General features: G+C 50.6%; 1 long non-coding RNA gene across 1 annotated transcript; it reads right to left on the bottom strand.

The window, feature by feature from the left end:
- Nucleotides 1-5442: 5442 nt before the first annotated feature.
- Nucleotides 5443-21305, bottom strand: LOC129645927 (uncharacterized). The gene is made up of 4 exons (XR_008711585.1): nt 20319-21305; nt 7931-8159; nt 6703-6951; nt 5443-5805 (listed from the first exon to the last, which is right to left on the bottom strand). It is a non-coding gene; the product is annotated as an uncharacterized LOC129645927 (long non-coding RNA).
- Between the last annotated feature and the right edge of the window lie 30 nt (nt 21306-21335).

Here is a 21335-nt window from a genome sequence, read left to right as displayed (position 1 = left end):
CCACCCCCAAGGATAACACTTATCTTGACTGACAACAGCATGGGTTAGTTTTACCTGTTTTCGTAGTTATTATTTAGTGGCATTTCACAGCATGCACTCTTTTGCATCTGACTTCTTTAATTCCACCTTCTGTTTGGGTTGGGGGAGGGTCATCCATTTTGCAACTGACTTGTCTTTGTCAGTGAATTCTGCAACTGATCATATTTTCAGGGAGCTGAGAGCTGCTATAATGACCCCCTCCATAAACCCCCTAGAGAAGGGAATGCAAACCACTCCAGTATTCTTGCCTGGAGAATCCCATGGACAGAGAGCCTGGTGGGCTACCTTCCATGGGGTCGCAAAGAGTCGGACATGACTGAGTGACTTTCACTCACTCACACTCACACTCACACTCACCAGAAACCCCACAGGACCTCACAGGGAGCCTTCTGTACACTCACCTTGCCCTTGCTCCCCCATATTCGCCCATGAACTTTATTTTGTCTCTTTTGGTGAAGTGTAAGGATGTTTCTGACTCATCACACATCCTATTTGGAATAATACATTTGAAAAAACGATAATAATCATTGAATGCTAGTTCTGCCTTCCCTAGTCCAAGGTTCCTCTCACTATACAACTATTTTAGGAAGATGATGATGATGGAGGAAGAGGAGATGATGCGGATGAAGCTGAAGCTGGTGATGGCAGGTGACATGTATTATGTTGCTCATATGTCCTGGGCCTTATTGTAGCCTCCTGACCTGTACGGACTCATGAATTCTTCATCGCAACACACATCGATCCCCATTTTCAATTAAAGAAACTAAGGCACAGAGACGCTAAGTATCTTGCCCAAGGCCGTCCAGCTGGTAGGTGGTAAAGCTTGGTTCAGAGCCCAGCCTAAAGCCGTCTGGTTTAAGCTCTGCTGTTAGTACTGGCCGGTACTGCCCTTGAAGGACTTCCTCTGAGCCAGCTGTATTGTCATCCCTTTTGAGGAAGTGCTCCTGACTTGCTCCTCTGATCCTCTGCGTCAGTTACCAAAGTACCAATGACAAGCCTGATCCACAGCCTTTCACAAACTTCTGTGTGTGTGTGTGTGTGTGTGTGGCTGGAGAGTAAGAGATGCCCCTGATTCTAATGCAAATGAGCACACACCACAAAGGCTAAAGGCTCCAGCAGAACAGCCTCCCTCCACCCCTCCCCCAGGCAGCACCAAGTACAATTATCATTGTCTTTCCGCAGAGCCGAGGCAGCCTTTAGCAGCATCAACAGCTTTTAAATCACAAAGGGAGAATGCAGGCAAATCAGGCTGACCAGTTTACAGAAGAGCCGTGGCTGCCTGGGCAGGAGGGTTGGCACTGTTATCTGTGGGAGGATTGACCCAGGTCTGATCAGTTTCCATATCAATTTCCAGACTCTTTAGGTTCTTCATTTCTACACTTCACAGCCATCCCCTACAGCAGGAGTTACCTTTTCCATTTTCCAGTTGAGGAAACTGAGGCGCCAATAAGATGGAGTCAATCAAGCCTGAGCAGTCTGGCTTGATTTACCATGAAAAAGAAATCTCAGTGTTTGTTAAGAAGAGAAATACACTGATTTTTTTTTTTCTGCAACAAAATCAAAGGGACTGGGTCCCCAGAGCAGACACAAGAGGGAAACTTAGGTTCAATCCAAATTGCGGTGCAGGTAAAGACAAAGCTCCCCAACAGTCTTTGAGCATAGCAGGCTCCTTTCCTCCCCGAGCAGCCTGCACGGGCAAACTACAGTGAAAATATGCACCGACCTCCAGCTCCCCAGGAAAGCTCCTCCCAAAGTCCTTCCTTGGGCTTTAATCCTTCTTACCACTTAATTTCTCAGTAAATTCTGTTGACAACTAGCCTGTGCTTTCTCCAAGAGCAGTAAACATCTTGCAATTTATAAATCACTCCATCAGTAATTGCCTGCAGAAGAAACGAAGCCACCAAAGACTGAGTGGTGAGGATGCAGAAGAAAGAAGGGCTGTCGAAGACAGGGGTGACGTTTAAAGAAACAGAGACAGGCCCCCCCTTTAGCACCACCACCATCCAACCCTACTCCCCTCGGTGCCTAGAAAGGGCTGCCCGTCCTCAGAGACTCATTCCTATTGCCACACAGAGAGCACAGGATGAATGATAAACATATCAGGTACCTGGCATTTTCAAACTATGCAGTGAGCATCATTGTCCCAGCTCTCATACTACGTAAGAGGGTGAGTAGTCTGTCCAGCCTGCAAGTGGCAGGGCCAGGATTCAAGCCTAATTCTGGCTGACTCCAAACCCATGAAGATTTCCAAGGCCCCCTTGGTCTCCAGTGGACAATGGCTGTCAAGAGTACTTGACTGCAACCCATGGGAAAACACAGATGTGACATTTCCCTGTGCTGGAAACTGTCCCTTCATCCCTTGGGGTCCCTCTGCCCCAGGAGCTGCAGGGCACTGTGCCATGGTTTTTTCTTGCCCTCTGGCCTCTGGGACACTCCGCCAGTGGGCAGCCCCAGTAGAACATGGAAGGGTGGAGGGTGAAGTTGGGGTATTTTCTCTCCCGGCTTCCTTCCTGCCGGGTCTCAGCAGCCTGGCCGTTCCTCCAAGGAAGGCCATTGCTCCTCTCAGAATGGCCTTTTCTACAGGACCCCCTTGTTGGGTTCTGGAAAGAACTCCCTTCCCACATTACTTTTGTCTGAGGGGTAGTAACAGCCCTGCAACCGCCAAGTCCTGGTCCTGCATCTTTGATTTCCCTATTCTCTGCCTTAATTAACAGTCCATGAAGCCCTGCTCAAATTATTCTCATTGAAGTGATTGGCATGTGGTAGCCACGTGTTCTGGGAAACAAACTCACTCAGAAAGACAATGCAGATAGTGGAGTGCAGTTTTTTACAACACCGGGCCCAAGGCAGAGTCTCCTCTTACCCAACTACCCCAACCAACTTTTGTAAAAAACTTATATACCTTAAGTGTACTCTCAAGCCCACATCCCCAAATACCTTAAACCTAGCCTGGAAAGAGTTAAAGGGAGATATAAGCTGGTTACAGCCATGATCATAATCAGAAGAGTCAGCTGGTTATACATTGTAGCCTGCACCAATGGGTACCATCAAGATGACAAAGGTGATTGACTATGTAGGGGATTATTACATTCTTTTTGGCAACACAAAATCTTGGTATGGAATCTGGTGTTTGTCAGTCCAGGAGGCCAGTTTGGCCATAGGTATGTTATCCCCAAGGCTACCAGGCACATAGTCCAAAGCTCACTGAGAGTGCAAAATGGAGTTTCCTTCTTTTGCAAGATGCAGTCAGCTCGGCCTGTTCCGTTCCACCCTCAGGCACAGTGACCCAGTATGCTTGTGTGTGTGTACACACACACACACACACACACACACACACAAAACAAAATTTCAAGAAAACATCCTATTCTGCCAAACCCTACTCTGACTCACCAAATAATTACATATTTTTTCATGGCTCACATTTTGGAAAAATCCATTTTATACCACAGCCATGATAGCATCCACAGTGATCATCTAACCTGATCCTGTCTTTTTGGAAACAGGTGAGGAAAAAGAATTGGTTTAGAAGGATATATTGCATAGCATGGGGAATAGAGCCAATATTTTATAATAACTCTAAATGGAGTAAAACCTTTAAAAATTGTGACTCACTATATTTTACACCTGTAACTTATACAATATTTTACAGCTACTATACTTCATTTAAAAATAACTGGTCACAGAAACTTTCTCCAAATTCTGGACTAGAACTTGAATCAGGTGGCCACTGACCCCACTTGTAGCACCCAGACCAAGTCCCCCTTTGCTTTGGGGACCCTTGACTCTCACATGGAAGTGGCCACAAGATGGTCATCCCCTTACTAACCAGATTCTCCCTCTTACTCCTGGCCCTTTTCAAGGCTTCCACTTACTCTTCCACTCACGAATGGCACCGCCAGGGTTGATGGAAGCCGTGCTCCTCGGGGCTGGAAGGAGCCCAAGTAATCACTCAGCCCACGCCTCTCATTTTACAGGTGAGGAAGTATGTCACCTAAAATACAACTCACCACTAAATCAGCACAGGCTTGATGCACAGCACAGTGGCTGAGGTCCAACAGTAGAGAGAAAAGTCCGCACACTCTTACAGCAAAGGCAGAACCACGGAGCACCGTCTTCAGCACGTGCAGTCAGGGAGCAGCCCGGGGGGCCAGGAGGTCCCCACCACGGCCTACCACACCTTCCAAAGGCCGCAGAATCAGGAGGAATTCACGGTGGAGGGAAAGGAAGCCTGAGGTTTTACCTGATTGTAAGCTCTGCGTTCCCTCCTGAGAATCAGCATTTGCCAACTGGAACTGAGGAGGCAGAGGTGGATGAGGTAAGGAGAAGGACCCGTAGTGAAAGTCGCTCAGTCATGTCTGACCCTTTGTGACCCTGTGGACTGCAGCCCGCCAGGCTCCTCTGTCCATGGGAGTCTCCAGGTAAGAATACTGGAGTGGACGGCTATAACCTCCAGGGGATCTTCCCAACCCAGGGACTGAACCCAGGTCTTTCACATTGCGGGCAGATTCTTTACCATCTGAGCCACCAGGGAAGTCTGAAGGGCCCATAAGGGGAGATGATTCCTGTCTTTGAAACTAAGCAGGACTCTGTGGGGCACCTAGCCCTGAAGGCTTTCAAACAGTTCCTAATCAGGGAAGGGAGGGAGGCTGGGACGAGGGAGAAGCGGCCAAGAAACCACATTGCAGCCTTGGGGCAGGGTCCTGGTTCACTCAAGGGATACACATAATCCTTGCTCTCTACAGAAATAAAACACCCAACAGATGGAAGATGTTAGCGTCCTTCATTCCAGAGAAGACCACAGTTTGATAACCCAGAGCAGCTCATCAGGAGGCCACCTGAGACCAGATTAAAGGAGCACAGGCCCGGCACCAGGTGGCGCTAGCGGTAAAGGAACCCACAAGAGACATGGGTTCGATCCCTGGGTCGGGAAGATCCCCCAGAGACGGGAACGGCAACCCGCTCCAGTGTTCTTGCCTGGAGAATCCCACGGACAGAGGAGCCTGGCAGGCTATAGTCCATGGAGTCACACAGAGTCGGACACGACTGAAGTGACTTAGCACAGCACACGCACACAGGCCCTGCACACACCTCAGTCCTTATCAGCAACTCCATCCTTGAACCATCGCTATAAAACTCCTCACCAAATCCCCCTGGGGTGGGACACAGTTTTTCAGGGTTCTAGTCTGCTGTGTTCCTCTTCGGCTGGCAAAGCAATAAAGCTATTCTTTTCTATTTCACCCCAAATTCTGCCTCTGAGATTCAATTTGGCACCGGGGCACAGAGGCTGAGTTTCTAGCATCTTCTCAGTGGCTAAATCTCCTTTCCCAGTCCCTCTGGCCATGACCTCCAAAGTGGGGAGCATGGAGGATTAGAACACAGAATTGAGGGAGCAGGAGGGAAGAATTACAATTTCTATCTGTGTTTATTTTTATCCTTAAAAAAATGTTTTCCTATTATTTAATATCCTGGATTTCAGGATTACATGTATAAAACTTACACGTTAATACCCTTATTTTGAGGGTGAGAAGTAAAATGTGTTCATCCTTGGGATACAAATCCACACAGGTTCCAGGTCGCTGCTCTGGGGAACCGGGGGCTCTCAGAGTGTGGGCTGGGTCAGCATCACCTGGGAAGCTCTGTTCAGGGCCCAGGTCAAACCCGCTGCAGCAGCTTCGCTGGACCAGAAATCTGCATGTTAAGCAAGCTCCTCTGGGAAATCCATGGCCATGAGCCTTTCTTTGTTGAGGGTCACTCTGGGCTTTGCCTCTGCAGCAGTGGGAAGAACCCACTTAGTCCACAGCAGTCCTTCTGTCTTCCCTCCCCAGGGCTGCGTCTCACAGAGAAATCGGTCCTGGCAGCCCCAACTTCCACATGCGCATGCAGAGTGTCTGGCCAAGCGGGGAGGCTGGGGACAATGAAGTCCTCAGGATATGCGCCCTGACAGGGAGCTGCCTCTGTCTCCTTTAGCTCACGTTTACCCAGAGCTGCCCTGTGGCCTGGCGGTGGCTCTGGAAGGCTCTCAATCTGCCTGCTGGGGGAGCCTGGCCTTTCACTGGGACCAGGTTGGGAACTTCAGGATGACAGCCTCTGTGAGGGTAGGAGGGGAAGGCCCCAGGACTGGCCTAAAGTTAGGGAAGTAACCCCCAAGACTGGCCCACAGTTAGGGAGGACTTTCTGATGTGAGAATATTGAAGTGGAAAGTTACGAAGGACCCACCTCAGGGAAATGAAGACAGAGAAAAAGAGGAGGGGAGAAAGTGAGACAGAGAAAAAAACAGATGAGAGAGAATAAGACAGGCAGAGACTGGAAGAGGAGAAGAGAGAAACAGACAGACAGCTGCTCTTGAGAGGGGGGCACGGTGAGGGGTGGGGAGTAGGCACCATAGCACACCTGCCCGACAGAGCTGGGGAGAGGGCAGGATCTGGCTCATTTTAGGAAAGAAACTGTGCCCTGCAACCTGTTAGTCTCCATATTCCTTTACAGTGGCCCCAACAATGGCTGCAGGAGAGAGGAAGGCTCTCTGACCAGCGATGCTCAGTGTTTCTGGGACTTTTCCTGGAGAAGGTGAGGAAAAGCATTTTGCACTATCGATGCTTTTGCATTGGCCACTGGAGCCTGTTTACATTCGCGTTTTAGCATCTGAGCCATAAACCAGCAAATTACCTGTTGGCTGTTGTGGCCGGGATGCTCGCTGCTGATGGCATTTGCACGGGTGACAAGTACCAGGTGGGGTTCTCCAGGGTGACTGCTATCATCGCAACATCAGGAGTTTATCTTGGGAGCGTTTGGGTTTTGCTGATTTAATAACCAAGGCCTGGAGCCTGTGCTGTGGGGGAAATGTTTCTTCTGATGAAGGAAATTGGTGAGTCCAGTGTCTCCTCCACAGGTCAGGCCAGAGCTTATTTAAGAGAGCTAAAGGAAAAGGTGCGGAGAAACATTTGCTTGTTTAATTGGCCATAGATTCCCTGGCAATAATTTGCAGCAAGATAAGGGACCTCTTCAAGGTCATGTATCTAGGCTGGCTGGGTGAGGAACAGGAAATTCTGGGTGCTTGGTTTTTTAAATGAGTTTGCTGATTTCTCTCGGACTCATCCATCAGCTGATGAATGTCTATTGTTTACCCGAAGGTTCCTGCCTGGCTGGCCTGGCTCTCTGCCTGGATCCAGTGTGTCTGGATGAAGGCAAAGTTGAAGGACTTACCCTGGAGTTTGGCGTGTCAAAGGCCTTATATCCAGACCCCAAGGCACAAACCCCAGCCCAAGGTCAGTCAGCCACTGAGCCTCGAAGTGGAGAGAGAGCTCTGCGGAAGAGTGATGGGCAGCAGTGCCCATGTCACAGCTTGCGCAGGTCCAGGCTGGGTCTCTCCCTGGACCTACACCCTAGTCCCAGACTGGTGATCTGCTGGAGCAGATTCTGTATTTCCAGGGTCTTAGCACATGACTTGACACTCAGCAAAGGCTCAGTAAGTGCTGGAACGAATGAATGATGTAGCAACTTGCCCAAGGACATCTAGCTGGTAGAGGCAGAGCCAGGATACCCAAGACTAGCGCTGTGTTCCTCATACTCCCGCCTCCCTCCTCCACACTGTCCACCAAGGCGTACAGCAGGAAAAGTATATAGACATCTGGCCCCAGGCCCCTGGAGTCTGAATCCTGATTTACTTCCTAGCTGTGAGATGGCCTTAGAGGCACACCTCTCAGATCCTTCTTCAAGGAGGAATTCCCTGTTCAGTGACAAGGAGGGCAGTTAGCTGACAGCCTCTGGTTATACACCTTCAAGGGGCCATCCCAGCTCTGGAGCCCAGGCCAGTTCCTCCCAGTCAGGCCCAGTCAATGAATGACAGCATGGCAGGTGTTGGGGCCCAGTCTTTTCCACCCAGAGCCAGACTTACCTAATGGGCATTCTGGTCCAGAGCTCCTCACTGGGCTGCCTGAGATGCTGCCGCGGTGCATGACCTGGTGCGGTGGTCTGGGACATTCCTACTCCATTCCCCGTCTCAGCTCGCAGGTTTGCATTGTGTTCTGAAGACTCTCTCTGCCCTCGGACCATAGTTTACTATGTAATAAATACGATGATACTGTCCAGGAATAACTATACCATCACCTGGACCACAGTGATTGCTGAAGGAGGAAAGTGATGGGAACACATTATCCAGTTTTGGTCAACGAGTTATGAGATGTTTGGTGTTGGGGGGCTACTTCAAAGCTACTTCTTGTATAGGAACCTCTTAGAGAGAAGCTATTTATCTGCAGGTGGTTCTGTAGCCACCAATGTGATAGGGGCTGGTGGGCAGGTGGTCAAAAAACTGATGTAGGAGTGGAGCTGAGCCCAGGGAATCACAACGACATGGAGCCAGAGTCCCGTTGACAGTGGGAACCCCTGGATCAAAGCATGATGGAAGCCAGCAGGACTATCTCTGAACTTTTCAATAACTAATTCATTCAATTATATTACCTAACACTAAGCTAAGTGTTCTGCCTATCATTTATAATAAAAAATAATCCTGATATAATTAGGGGGAAAAAAAGAGGGAATCAACCACCCATCCACTGACCTACCCCAGGCCAGGTCACAAAGCAATGAAATCTCTTATGGTAAAATTTCAAGCACATGGCAAGGAAATCTCAGGAAGAGGTTTGGGAACAGAGGATTCAGCTGGTGTTCTCCAACTCAGATTACATAGAGAGTGGATGCTCCAGAACCCACGTGTGGCCTGAGAGCTGGAGAGACAGAAGCCAGGGTTACAGTGGTGGCATTTCCACCAGGTGGGATACAAACCAACCCCTGGGGCACGAAGAGAGCCAGTCCACCTGCCCACACATATACACCACCCCCAAAGGGAGAGGAAGGTTCAGGAGCTGATCTGTGTTGGGAACCAGAGTAAGCCCTAAGGTACACCTGACATCCAGGCTGAGGCCAGGGTTAAACAGAGCTATGACAACCCATAGCTGCCCGAATCCAGGGCTTAATCTTTGCCCCTCTGCCCCCAACTCCCAGGGCCCAGCACCCTCACCCCTTGGCTCAGCACCCTCACCCCTTGGCTCAGCTTCCTCTCCCAAATGCCATGCAAATTGCCCTGTACAAGCCATTGACAGGTCCTGCTGAGCTAACTGCACTCCAAACGCCTAGAACACGAATTGTCTCAATCAAAAGGAGAAAAGGCACACAGCCAATTAGGCCCTGAGTTATTTGACTAAGTGTGCCAGCTTAATGGCAATTATTAATGACACGGTAGGGAGGGCAGAAATGTAATTACCATTACCGACAATTTCTCTTTGTCAGAGGTGGCTGTGGGGGATGGGAATCTGAGAAACCCATCAAAGAAACCCAACCAAGTTCGTCTTTCAAGCCAGGGCTGGGAAAAGGTGTCAAAGGCCACAGCCAGTGGCTTTTGAGGGACACACCAGCCCAGGGAGGCCATCTGGCTGACCCTGAAGGTGGATGAGATTTTGGTGTGGGTTCTGTATGGTGAAGTGATGGTCAAGGTGAGGATGTGGCTGTGGTCCTAGCTCTGCCCTGATGCACCAGGTGAACCTGGACTAGTCACCTTTCTTACCAGGGACTCAGTCTTTAATTTATCAAAGAGGGGTTGTTCTAGAATTAGTGTTTCTCAAAACAGGAGTCCGTTGGCACTTGAGGGGGTCAGTTCTTCCCGTATAGGACTATTCCACACGCTGCCCCATGGGGATCCCCATATTCACTAGAAACACCCACTTCCCCACCCCCTCATGGCCCCAGCCACTGTGAAAATCAAAATCCACACACCCACTCATATCTCAATATATTCCCTTGGGAGACTGTCACCCTGGCTAAGGACCTTTTCCAAGAGCTGGGGCGGGGGGCTTCCCTGTACCTCAGGGTCCTCTCATGAACAGTGGGGATTATGGTGCCTTCCTCACTGGGCTATGAAGATGAAATGAGATACTGCTTATAAAAGTGCAGCCCAGTGCCTGGCACAGAGAACAGTAACTGTTACCATGGTGACACACAGAGCCCCCTCCCAAATATCTACTGTCTAATGTCAACTCTGCAAAGTACATGCCATTATTCCCATTTTAGAGCTGGGGAAACCAAGGGCCTGAGACGTTACATAACTCAACTGGTTTCAACAAGGGCTCAGGTTGACTTCCCAGCCTGGCCTCTTAAGAGCCCATCTGGAGGGCACATGACAAGGCCAGGTACTCACTGGTGTCTGTTATAGGATGTCTGCATTGTGGGGTGGAGACAGGATGAGGCTTGGGGCTGATCACTGTCGGTCCCTGAAGACGGACTGGAGGTGAAGCCTTGCTGAATTTGCCCAACTACACGCTTCTCCTGCCCCGGTTTGTGAATTCCAAGTTCAGGTCAAGGAGATTTTCTCCTTGCTGACTTAAGATGGTTCTAAGGAATAGGAAGCGAGGGGCTAGGCTCCAGAGCCAAGGTCTGCAAGAGCAAAGCCAGGGCAGGGAGTTCACAGACTGGATGGTGGGGGGGGAGGGGGTGGGGGTCAGAGGTGGCTGCAGGAAGGCATTGCACTGGCAGGACACCCCCTCCATGATATTCTGGGGTGACAGGGGAAGGTGGCAGGCGACGGAGCTCAGAGCCCCGAGTCGGTATCACAGAGAAGCCACAAAAATCTCAGGGACATCCACGGGTTGGTAGTCAGCACCCCTGAATATTCATTGGAAGGACCGATGCTGAAGCTGAAGCTCCAATACTTTGCCACCTGATGCGAAGAGCAGACTCATTGGATAAGACCTTGATGCAGGGAAAGACTGAAGGAGGGAGAAGGGGATGACAGAGGATGAGATGGTTGGATGGCATCACTGACTCAACGTACATGAGTTTGAGCAAGCTCCGGGGGATGGTGAAGGACAGGGAAGCCTGGTGTGTTGCAGTCCAAGGGGTCACAGAGAGTCAGGAACGACTGAGTGGCTGAGCAATAGCAACCCCATGACCTCCCACTCCTCACGGTATCTATGAGGCCCTGTGTCATCCCCACGTGTCCTCCTCCCCAACCTCTGACCTCATCTTGTGCTACTGTGTCCAGATACACAGACCATTCTGTTCTTCCCCGCTCAGGGCCTTTGTACTGTGGCTGGTTCTGGCTGGAATGCTTCTCACCCAGACCTTCCCATGGCTGATTCCTCATTATCTGATCTCTTGGCTCAGAAAGGCCTTCCCGGAACACCTCAGCTGAGAGTCAGAAACTCCACCCTACAGAATCGTCCACTCTGCTTTTCATTTGCTTCTTAGCGTTTAGCAATGGTAAGCTTTGTTATCTTACACTGTTTGCTACTTATCAGTGTAATATTCTGAGAGCCTAGAACAGTGTCTGGCACTAAATAGGTCCTCAGCAAATGCCAAATGAAGGACAGAGACACAGTTTCTGATGGCAGGGTCCCGAGTCTGAGGGGAGACACAGCCCCTCCTCAGGGAGCCCCAGTCTGAGGGGGACACAGCCTGCCTCAGGGAGCCCCAGTGTGAGGGGAGACACAGCCCCGCCTCAGGGAGCCCCAGTCTGAGGGGAGACACAGCCCCGCCTCAGGGAGCCCCAGTCTGAGGGGAGACACAGCCCCGCCTCAGGGAGCCCCAGTCTGAGGGGAGACACAGCCCCGCCTCAGGGAGCCCCAGTCTGAGGGGAGACACAGCCCCTCCTCAGGGAGCCCCAGTCTGAGGGGGACACAGCCCCTCCTCAGGGAGCCCCAGTCTGAGGGGGACACAGCCCCGCCTCAGGGAGCCCCAGTCTGAGGGGAGACACAGCCCCGCCTCAGGGAGCCCCAGTCTGAGGGGAGACACAGCCCCACCTCAGGGAGCCCCAGTCTGAGGGGGACACAGCCCCGCCTCAGGGAGCCCCAGTCTGAGGGCAGACACAGCCCCGCCTCAGGGAGCCCCAGTCTGAGGGGAGACACAGCCCTACCTCAGGGAGCCCCAGTCTGAGGGGGACACAGCCCCTCCTCAGGGAGCCCCAGTCTGAGGGAGCCCCAGTCTGAGGGGAGACACGGTTGCTTTTCTTGAGGCAGTGCAATAGTTACCAGCAAGTACTGTCCAAACACGTAAGCCCTGGAGGAAGTGTGGCCGAGGAGCCATATGCTTACGGAACTACCTGGAAGGCTTCCCATAGGAAGCCACCTCTGAAAACTGGAGGCCCCACATGTTAGACCCCTAGTGGACCAACTCCATCTTTTTAAATCAGAGCCAAATAAAAGTGGTTGTACTCAGGGCAACTTTCTGGAGGTCCAGTGGTTGGAACTCCAGGCTCTCACTGCTGGGGACCCAGGTTCGATCCCTGGTCAGGAAACTAAAATCCTACAAGCCACATGGTGCAGTTGGAGAATAAAAAGCAAAGCACAGCGTGGTCATGCTTAGACGCAGGCCACGAGTGTGACTAGTGACAGACCCCTCGGATCTCTGACCACAGGTCCTGACATACCTACCTGACTAGTCCTTTTTGTGGTGTAAATACTTGTCTGCATCTTGATCGGAGAAGAAGTGGTCACAGGCCACCATCTGCTTGGAACTTCTCCCCTCTTCTCTGCCCTCTGGTGCTTTCAGTTTATATCCCCATTTATAGATTCCAGGACCATAGAGTGGGATGCAGTGCCCAGCTTACACCACAGTCTACAAGTGGCACCTATGTGGCGTTGTGCGGTTCACAACCTGTTTAGCTGTGTGTAGCAGCCCTGGTAAATTCCCAGTCTCAGGGCTGAAGGGAACCTCAGAAAGCCTAGAGTGCAGTCACTCAACTTTAAAATGAAGAAACCAAGGCTCCTGGTAGAGACCAGGCTTTTCCGGGGCCATGCAGCGGTGCCTCAGTGAAATGGCTGGGCTGTGTGTACCCACAGCTCTTGGCTCTGAGAGCAGCACCATGAGATGTCCCTTCCTCGAGGATGGTCAGAGTACCCCCTTCCCTCCCCTGCAGCACACCCTTGAGCCTAGCCTCTGCTCTCATTCAGACTCAGTACATGCCATGCTTGGGGTCTTGCTCTGTGAACCACACCACCAACCTGTGACCCCCACCATTGGTCCACTCAGAGAGGGGGGGGCCCCCGACAGAGTGGGATCCTCATCTGTATGTGGGGTGAAGGGAGCAACAGGGAGGTAGAGAGGACCCCAGTCCTCCTGGAAGAGTAAAAACACATAGTCAGACACACTTGGATAGAAACTGCTCTGCACCACCCCTAACTCTGCCCCTGCCAGGGGTATGACTTTGGCGGTTCACTCAGCCTTTCTGGGCTCCAGATTTCTTGACTATAAAGAGGGGTAAAGGTAACCCTGGTTTCTCCCCTCATCTCTCACCCCAGTGCAGTGAGGAAATTACACAAGGTAAATGATGTGTGGGACCGAGTGTGGCCCACACCACGGCTCTGCCGGCCCCTTAGAAATAAGCCCTCCTTCCGGACGACTTTCTCAGCCTCTGTTCTGCACGTGTGTGTTATGGCTCTTCCCCGCGGAAGCTGTTTAAAGGCAGGAACTGTTACTGGGAAGAGATAAAATCCTTGGCACAGCTCAACCATTACCAGAGATGTTTAACCAGCCCGTGTTCAAGGCAGGAGGACACGCATGGAAGCGTTTTATCTTCCTCCCACAAAGAGAGAGCAGAGCCCCGCACCAAGCTGAGATGAAGGCTTGATTTCTTTTTAAAATAGACGTTTAGGATTCTACTGATGCTTTGCTAACTCCCAGTCAAATCACGACTTCAAGGAAAGAAAAACTCCATTTTCTGTTAAGATGTTGAAATGGCCCTTTCTAATTAGGCAGCGGGCTCCGGGAGGGGGAGCCCAGGAAGGTGGCCCAGAGCTGGGTCCGCTCATCATACATTTCTGGGTCTGTGAGCCTCTCGGAGCTGAGCCTGCAAGTGCTGAGTGAGGGGACTGGCCTCCTAGCCATCCTGCCCTCTGAGTCTCCCACCAGACTAGGCTGTCCCCCGGGAGGGATGTGAAGTCTGTTAATTACTAATCAGATACATGTTTTGCATATGTCAGTTGGTCTGATCATCTACTTTGAATTAGCAAAGACAAAATTGCCCACAAAATGCAACTATGTGCAAATAACACCATCCATCTGGCCCACTGCTCCTGAGCTCCTTGTCTACCCGGAGGATGTAGACTCATCTATTAAAGCTCAGCTCAACGCTGGTGGTAACAGCAACAATGAGCACTGCAGGTCTCTTTTGCTGTCAGTCACCACGCTAGCTGCTGTCCACGTGTTAACTCGTTTCATCGTCACCTAACTGTGGTGCTTAAGAATGGCCACAAATTCTTCCCACTGGAGAGTTTTGAGTCTAAGTATTTTCACCTTGAATCTGGACAGACCCTGGGTCCGCTTGACCAGTCCAATGTTGGGGAAGTGATACCGTGCCAGTTTCTAGACCCAGTCTAAAGACGCAGCCTCCACCAACATCTCTAGGCACGCTTTCTTTGGCAGCCTCAGGCAGTGGTGGCAGGAGTCTGAGTAGCCCAAGACTGCCACCCTGGAGGGGCCACATCCATGCACTCTCATGAACAGTTCCAGCTGGACCCAGCCTTTCGGCCATCCTGGCCAAGGTGCCGGGCATGAGACCCTCAAGCTGAATAACCACTGAGTGACCTCAGCTGATGCCAGGTGGGGCAAAAGCACCAAGCAGCCAAGCCATGAGTAACTGACCCCCAAATTGTGAGCTATAATAAAATGGCAGGAGAACTTTGTTATGCAGCCGTAGATAACAGAACAACCTTTTGAGATAGGTCCAATGGAATACCGTTTGACAACGGAGAAAATTTAGACACGGGGAAGTTATGTAGTTTGTCCAAGGTCACACAGCTCATAAGTGCTGGAGCCAGGATATAAAACCCAGACATCCTGGTACCAAAGCCCAGGCTCCCTTTTCTCTGAACCTTGAATGGACTACTGCTCCATTGTCCGAGCATCTCTTGAACTTCCCCACTGGAAGGTCTTCTCCCCTACAGGATATAAGGCTGCTGGCAGGCAGATACCAGCTCTGAGTCAGTGCACAGCTCTGTCCTGGCACAGAGGAAGAGCACTCAGTGTTTGCTGAGAGTGGAGGCTGTAGCAGGGAGGATGGATGGATGCATGGAGCGATGAACAGGTGAATGGACCTGAATGGGATACAGCCTAGAGAATGTGGAGCTAGAATTGTTTGGGATATGAGTTTATTAGAGGTGCTATGTGAGAATCAGCATGAGAAGGGCAGAGAGAAGCTAATCATGTGGTTCTTCACACATTCTTCTCCAGGGTCTCATGAAGAGTCACTCTTTGAGGCTAAAGATTAATTTTTAAAAAACACTTCTACTTTAGTGTTGCCTCCGTTCTTTTTTTTTTTCTTTCTTTCTTTTTCTAGCACAGTTTTAACAAGGACCAAAACCAGAACTAGATGTCAGGAGCCTGAAATGTCTAGTCACTATCTGCACACTAATTTTGCTTCTGAATGTCCTGGTAGCCCAGGTTAAAGGGAAAATGCATTGAGTTCTTGTTTGGGGGAGATTGGCTGGTCTCTTAGTTCCAGAATCAGAAGCCCCAATAACTGCCTTGCAGAAGGCTCACCTCCAACCCTCAGGCAGGGAGCCGCTCCACACTCAGCCTCCAGACACATGCACCCCATGTATTCACTGCCAGTCCACCGTGAATGCAGTGGTGCTTATTCTGACTCTTCCTCTGCTGCTCTCATGGACACTGGCTGGAGTCCATTCATCTCTCAACCATGAATCCTCAGTACTCCAGGTCCTGTGCTTATTGCCAGAATAGTCCATGACCTTCAGATCTTCCAAACCTTCTGGAGAAACATGAGTCCCTGGGCTCCTTCCTTCAGCACTCTTTTAAGAGTCCAGGAAAACAAGAAGATTTCTATTACAGTGTCCAAGAGTATTTTTTCAGGAAGAATGGTTACTCTGAACCTCAATGGAAATTTCCACTGGGGCTTTTCTGTTTTCTAAAGCCCATTACATACACAGAGCAGCATGAAATTTACAGGATGCAATCTCTTAGATATTGATGGTTAGGTTATACAGTTCACATGAACAGATAAAAAGAGGCCGAGATTCATCTGGTGAGATGAAATCTCTCCTGCAAAGAGGGTGGTCTCTGCTCAGAGTTCAGAAAGAGAAGTCTGCACTTCCTGGAGGGATCTATTGCATAAATGGCTCTTACAAAGGATAACTGGATAACAGACCAGTTGACTCAGAGACGTTCATTATCTCATCAACCTCCTGAGAGTGACCGGGACAGCAGATTCTGAGCTCCTAGAGAGAGGGAAGAGGACAACCAGGCACAGTGCTCGTCCCTCCTGCCCTGCCGCCACCAGCCTCTGCCATGTGGCCTTGCTCAAGGCAGATAATTAACAGACCCCAGGAAAATGCTTAATCCTAGACCCGAGTCTCTCTACGCAGTCTCCTGTCTGGCACCCCCCCATCCCAACACACACACACACACCTTCCCCAGTCTCTGTGTTCATGGAACTAATACATTGTACTACCACCTTGAAGAACATGTGAATCACCGAGCAAAGACAAACACAAAGCTGAAGATAAGTTATTTTTGAAAACTCATTTTGAGGCCCCAAAAGCAGGCTTCTCCAGGGTCAGGGAGGCTGTGGAAGATGACAGCCAGGTGGGGCCATTGGCCGTTTCCTGCATGCATCCCTTTCTCCCGGACTCTCTGGGCCTTTGCAATGTCTGTTCCCTCCACCTGGGATGTCCTTTTCAATTCCATCTCTTTCTGGCAAAATGCCATCTGTCCCTCAAAGCACAGATATTCTCAATCTCCCCACCCCAGCATAAGCTTTCTGAGTTTAGGGCCCTCACCTCTCATGTCATAGAGTTGCTTCATGGTAAGTAGTGTGGACTCTAGAGCCAGTAGCCTGGGCTCCACTTAAGGCTGCTACTTAGTAGCTGTGTCAGAGGGAAGAACAAATCTGACTCCATATTGGGTCTATTTCTTTTACTTTAACCTTTGTATTCTATTGCTTTGGCTACAAGAATGTTGCCTCTAGCCTGAAATATACAGGACAACCCTTTCTCAAAGCTCTGACCTTTAAAGGTATATAATACTTTGCCATTCACATAGAGATAAAAAGTTGCAGAACAAACATTCACGTTGTTGTAGGTTTATAGGAACATAGTGACCAGACCTACAAGGATTGCTGCAGGAACAAAGGATTTTGACACCGAGAAGTCTGCAATAGCTAACCACACCCCTCCCCTTTTACTATAAAAGAAGCCTGAATTCCAACTGGGGTAAGATGGTTCTTTGCAATACTAGTCCACCATCTTTGCATCTGCTAGCTGTTCCTTGCCCCAACACCTCATCACTCAGTTTACTGGCCTGTCATGCAGTGAGTAGTACTAGCTTGGATTTGGTAACAGCTGTGCAACTTTGCACAAGTTACTAAATCTCTCTGTGCTTTAGATTCCCTTTCCATGAGATGAGGAAGATGACAATGTCCACCTGATCAAGGTTGTTGAGAGAATTTTAAAAGCAATGAATGTAAATTGCTACATTATCACCATCCCTGGGAGGCTGCAGGCATGGGGCTGGGCACTTCAAGGAGTTCAGACTGCCTCCTGAGCTGCAGTGTGGAATAACGAGTTGGCTGCTGTTCACTCTGGAGGGAGGACAGACAAGCCTGCAGTCAGGGCGGCTCCAGGGAGGAGGCAGGGCTGGAAACCCTGCCCAGCATACCCTAACTGCCTCTGCCAGGCCCTGACATTGTCCTCAGCACCAACTCCCATCTCCCCCTCCTCCAGACTCAGGGGCCATCTGAGAGCAGACTTGAAAGGGAGCTCCTGCCTCAGATCCACTCTGCAGGGGGCTGCCGGCATTGGTAGGCTGGCAGTCCACTCTCTGGAGGAGGGGAGGACCAATTGTGATTTACAGTGTTTGTCAATTTCCAAGGTATAAATATTCCCAGCAGGGCCAGTTTCAAGCTCCTGATATGATGCCGTTGACTGCAGAGTGGAGAAGAGGCAGTTGCCTTCTATAATGCAGCAGTTTCACTATGTGCCTATAGATGTAAATATCTGGAAGAGCATGGATCAGAGTGAAACACACAGAATTAGCTGAATAATTAGAAAGGGATAAGGTGTTAAAGTGAAACTTCCCTGGTGGCTCAGATGGTAAAGAATCTGCCTTCAATGCAGGAGATCCAGGTTTGATCCCTGGGTCAGGAAGATCCCCTGGAGAAGGAAATGGCAACCCACTCCAGTGTTCTTGCCTGGAGAATCCCACAGAGGGAGGAGCCTGGGGCGCTATAGTCCATTGAGTTGCAGAGAGCTGGACACAACTGAGCGACTGAGCAGGCACACACGCAAAGTATCTACAGCTGTTTCTAGTCTGCCAGGTGCAGCCACAGTGATCTCATTGGCAGGGTGTTTATGACGACCCCTAGTTTACAGAGAACTCCTGCCCCCACACACCACAGAAGGTATGAGGCTCCAGGATAAAGTGACTCCTCCAAGATCGCAGCTAATCAGACCACCCTGCCAGACCAGTGTTCCATTCCTTTGATGACAAACCTGGGTTTCACCCTCAACCCTGCAGGGACCTCCCTTCCCTGTCAGTCCTGAGTTAATGGGTCTGCCTCAGAATTCAAAAACAAGTTGAAAGGGGAACAGAGGGAGCGGTTCACTTTTCTGATGACTGGTGGGCCCAGAGCGTGCTCAGCTCTCCTTGTTATTCTTAGCGGGGATGCTCTCGCCTGGCAGCGGGGAAAGCAGGAGAGCGGGAGCTGGTGGGGAGGGGCGGGGAAGTCGGGCTCCACGGGTTGGCTTCCAGAAAATGAGATGTCAGCTGGCAGGAAAGAATTAATAAAAGGAAGTAGCCCCTGCTGACCCAGGCTCATTCATAGTAAATCTTGGATTCTGGAAGTTTCTCCATGGCCTCTGCTGCTTCTTAGGGGAGCACTGGGAGCCAGGTATGGAAGAGTGGTTGTTGTGAGCAGGTTGTGAGGTGGGGGTTTCAATTACCAGGTCCCCAGCTCTTTTGAAAATTACTTGCTTGTAAAAGGGAAATCAGTTACTGTTTCCTGGATACCCTTTTTCTGGAGAAGACCAAAGGCAAGCTGAGGAGTAGCCACGCCTTTTGGGAACCTTGGGCAACAGGAGCTGGATGAACCTCGATGATTGCAAGGCTTCCCAACCCTGTCCAATGCTACCAACCACCTGCCGTCGTCGTTAAGCAATTCAAATCCTGGGCCACGGCTGTCATGTTAGCAGGCATCAGACTCACCTGGAGAGCTTGTTCAAGCAAATGAGGGCCCTGGCCCTGGAGACTGAGCCTCAGGAGCCAAGTGTGGGACCTGGCATTGTGCAAGTGTAACAAATCCCCAGGTGTGCCGGCTGCTGTTGCAGCCGGACTCCACTTTGAGAGTCCCAAGGCCAACTCCCCAGACCCGAGCCTCAGGGAAGAGATCTGTGCTTTTCACAACTCCCCAGGTGGTTCTTCACATCAAGACAGCTCAGGAAGCTGCTCACATGAGGGCCACCTGTGGCTGAAGCCCCCTGGACCCTTGTTACATGGCAGGTTCCCAGGCTTTGCCTTGATTCTGAGGACTTAGAACCTCTGGGGCTGGGGCCCAGGAATCAGCATTTAACCATCTCTCTGTGTGATTCTGAGCTAATTACAGCTTGAGAGTCCTGACCGTGTATGCAGAGGAGAAAACTGAGGCCCAGAGGGGTGAACCGGCTGGGTAAAGCCCTTGCTACCACTTAGAAATCAAAGTGAACCCCAAACCGGGTTGTTTTCCAATAGAAGAACAATAATTCAAGGTTCAGGCGAGCTCGGGTTTGCCCTGGAAATCTCAACGTCTGCCCCTGAAGCCTGGACAGGTCGGCCAGAGCCCTCTGGATCCTGGAGTTCTCTCTCTTCTTAGGAGCAAGAGTCACAGGGCACCAGCCCCCAAACACACCACCAGCCCTCACATTGCCAAGCACTGTGGCCATGCCTTTATACCTTTGCACAACCTGAGATCTCAGCCTTAGGTTCCCTCTCTGCCTGGCATCTCTCACATCTCAGCCCTCACTCACCCCTCCATTAAAGCTCCGTCACCTCCAGCCGGCAGTAACGCCCTCCCCTGGACTCACACTGATTTTGAACAACTGTCCACTGCTGCTCTCGCTGTAATGACAGGGCCAGCCTACTGAAGGATCACAGCTGTCCCCACCTTCCAGAGGTTTGTCCTGCTTGCTGATGCCTCTGTCGTCCTGGCCATAGTAACAGGTGGAGAGGAATACCAGAATGGTGCTACCGATCTGGTAGTTAAATCCCCTTCATCTGCCTTCACTTATCCAGGTTGTTTTAAGACTTACCTGTCCTCTAAGCAGCAGGTATCCTAAAAGATAAGATGTTCTTCAAACCGTTTCCCAGGAACTTGGAATCAGTTGCCTATCTCAAGCTGAACAGGTTAAGATCAAATGGGATTCCTGACCCTTCAACTGGGCATGCACTAGCGTCCTTAGAGCACTTTGCACATGTGAAGCCCTGTTCTTTAGTTACACCTTGGCAGAAGGTGATTACTGCACCTTTTTCCAATCACCTTGCCCCAACGGCCCCACGTCCACAGGCCTGAGACTGCCCTGCTTATTTATTCTTTATCCCATAAACACCCGAGGCCCTTGCCTTCAGAGAGGAGGATTTGAGATTTCTCCTCCTGTCTCCTTGAATGGCTGACTTGCAAATAAACCCTGTATTTGCTGCAAATCCTGGTGTCTCAGCATTTTGGTTTGCTGCGCATTTGACAAAACAAACGTGGCTTAGTAGCACTACCCATGGAAGCATCGTGGAGGCATGACACAGGTGGGCTAGAGCTCTGGAAAAAGCAGAGACATCTAGAGAGCACTTTTTAGAAGGAAGAGGAGGTTAAAGGAAATTTTTAAGGAGTTTGGGTCTGTGTGCTGAGTTGCTTCAGTTGTCTCCCACTCTTTGTGACCCCATGGACTGTAGCCCACCAGGGTCCTCTGTCCATGGGATTTTCCAGGCAAGAATACTGGAGTGGGTTGTCATGCCCTCCTCCAGGGGATCTTCCCAACTCAGGGATCTAACCCAGGTCTCCTGCATTGCGGGTGTATTCTTTACCATCTGAGCCACCAGGGAAGCCCAAGCATATTGGAGTGGGTTGCCATGGCCTCCTCTAGGGGATCTTCCCAACCCAGGGATTGGACCTGCATCTCCACCGTTGGCAGGCGGGTTCTTTACTACTGGCACCACCTGGAAAGCCCTTGGGCCTCTTCTGTGAGATGTAATTCTTACCTTACTCCTCTCCCAGAGAATTTTCAGCAAAACTGCCCAGTATTTCAGAGAAGACAATGGCACCCCACTCCAGTACT

The sequence above is a fragment of the Bubalus kerabau genome, chromosome 3, assembly GCF_029407905.1.
Source record: "Bubalus kerabau isolate K-KA32 ecotype Philippines breed swamp buffalo chromosome 3, PCC_UOA_SB_1v2, whole genome shotgun sequence".
NCBI classification, from domain to species: domain Eukaryota; kingdom Metazoa; phylum Chordata; class Mammalia; order Artiodactyla; family Bovidae; genus Bubalus; species Bubalus kerabau.
This window is presented reverse-complemented; position numbering and strand designations above follow the sequence as displayed.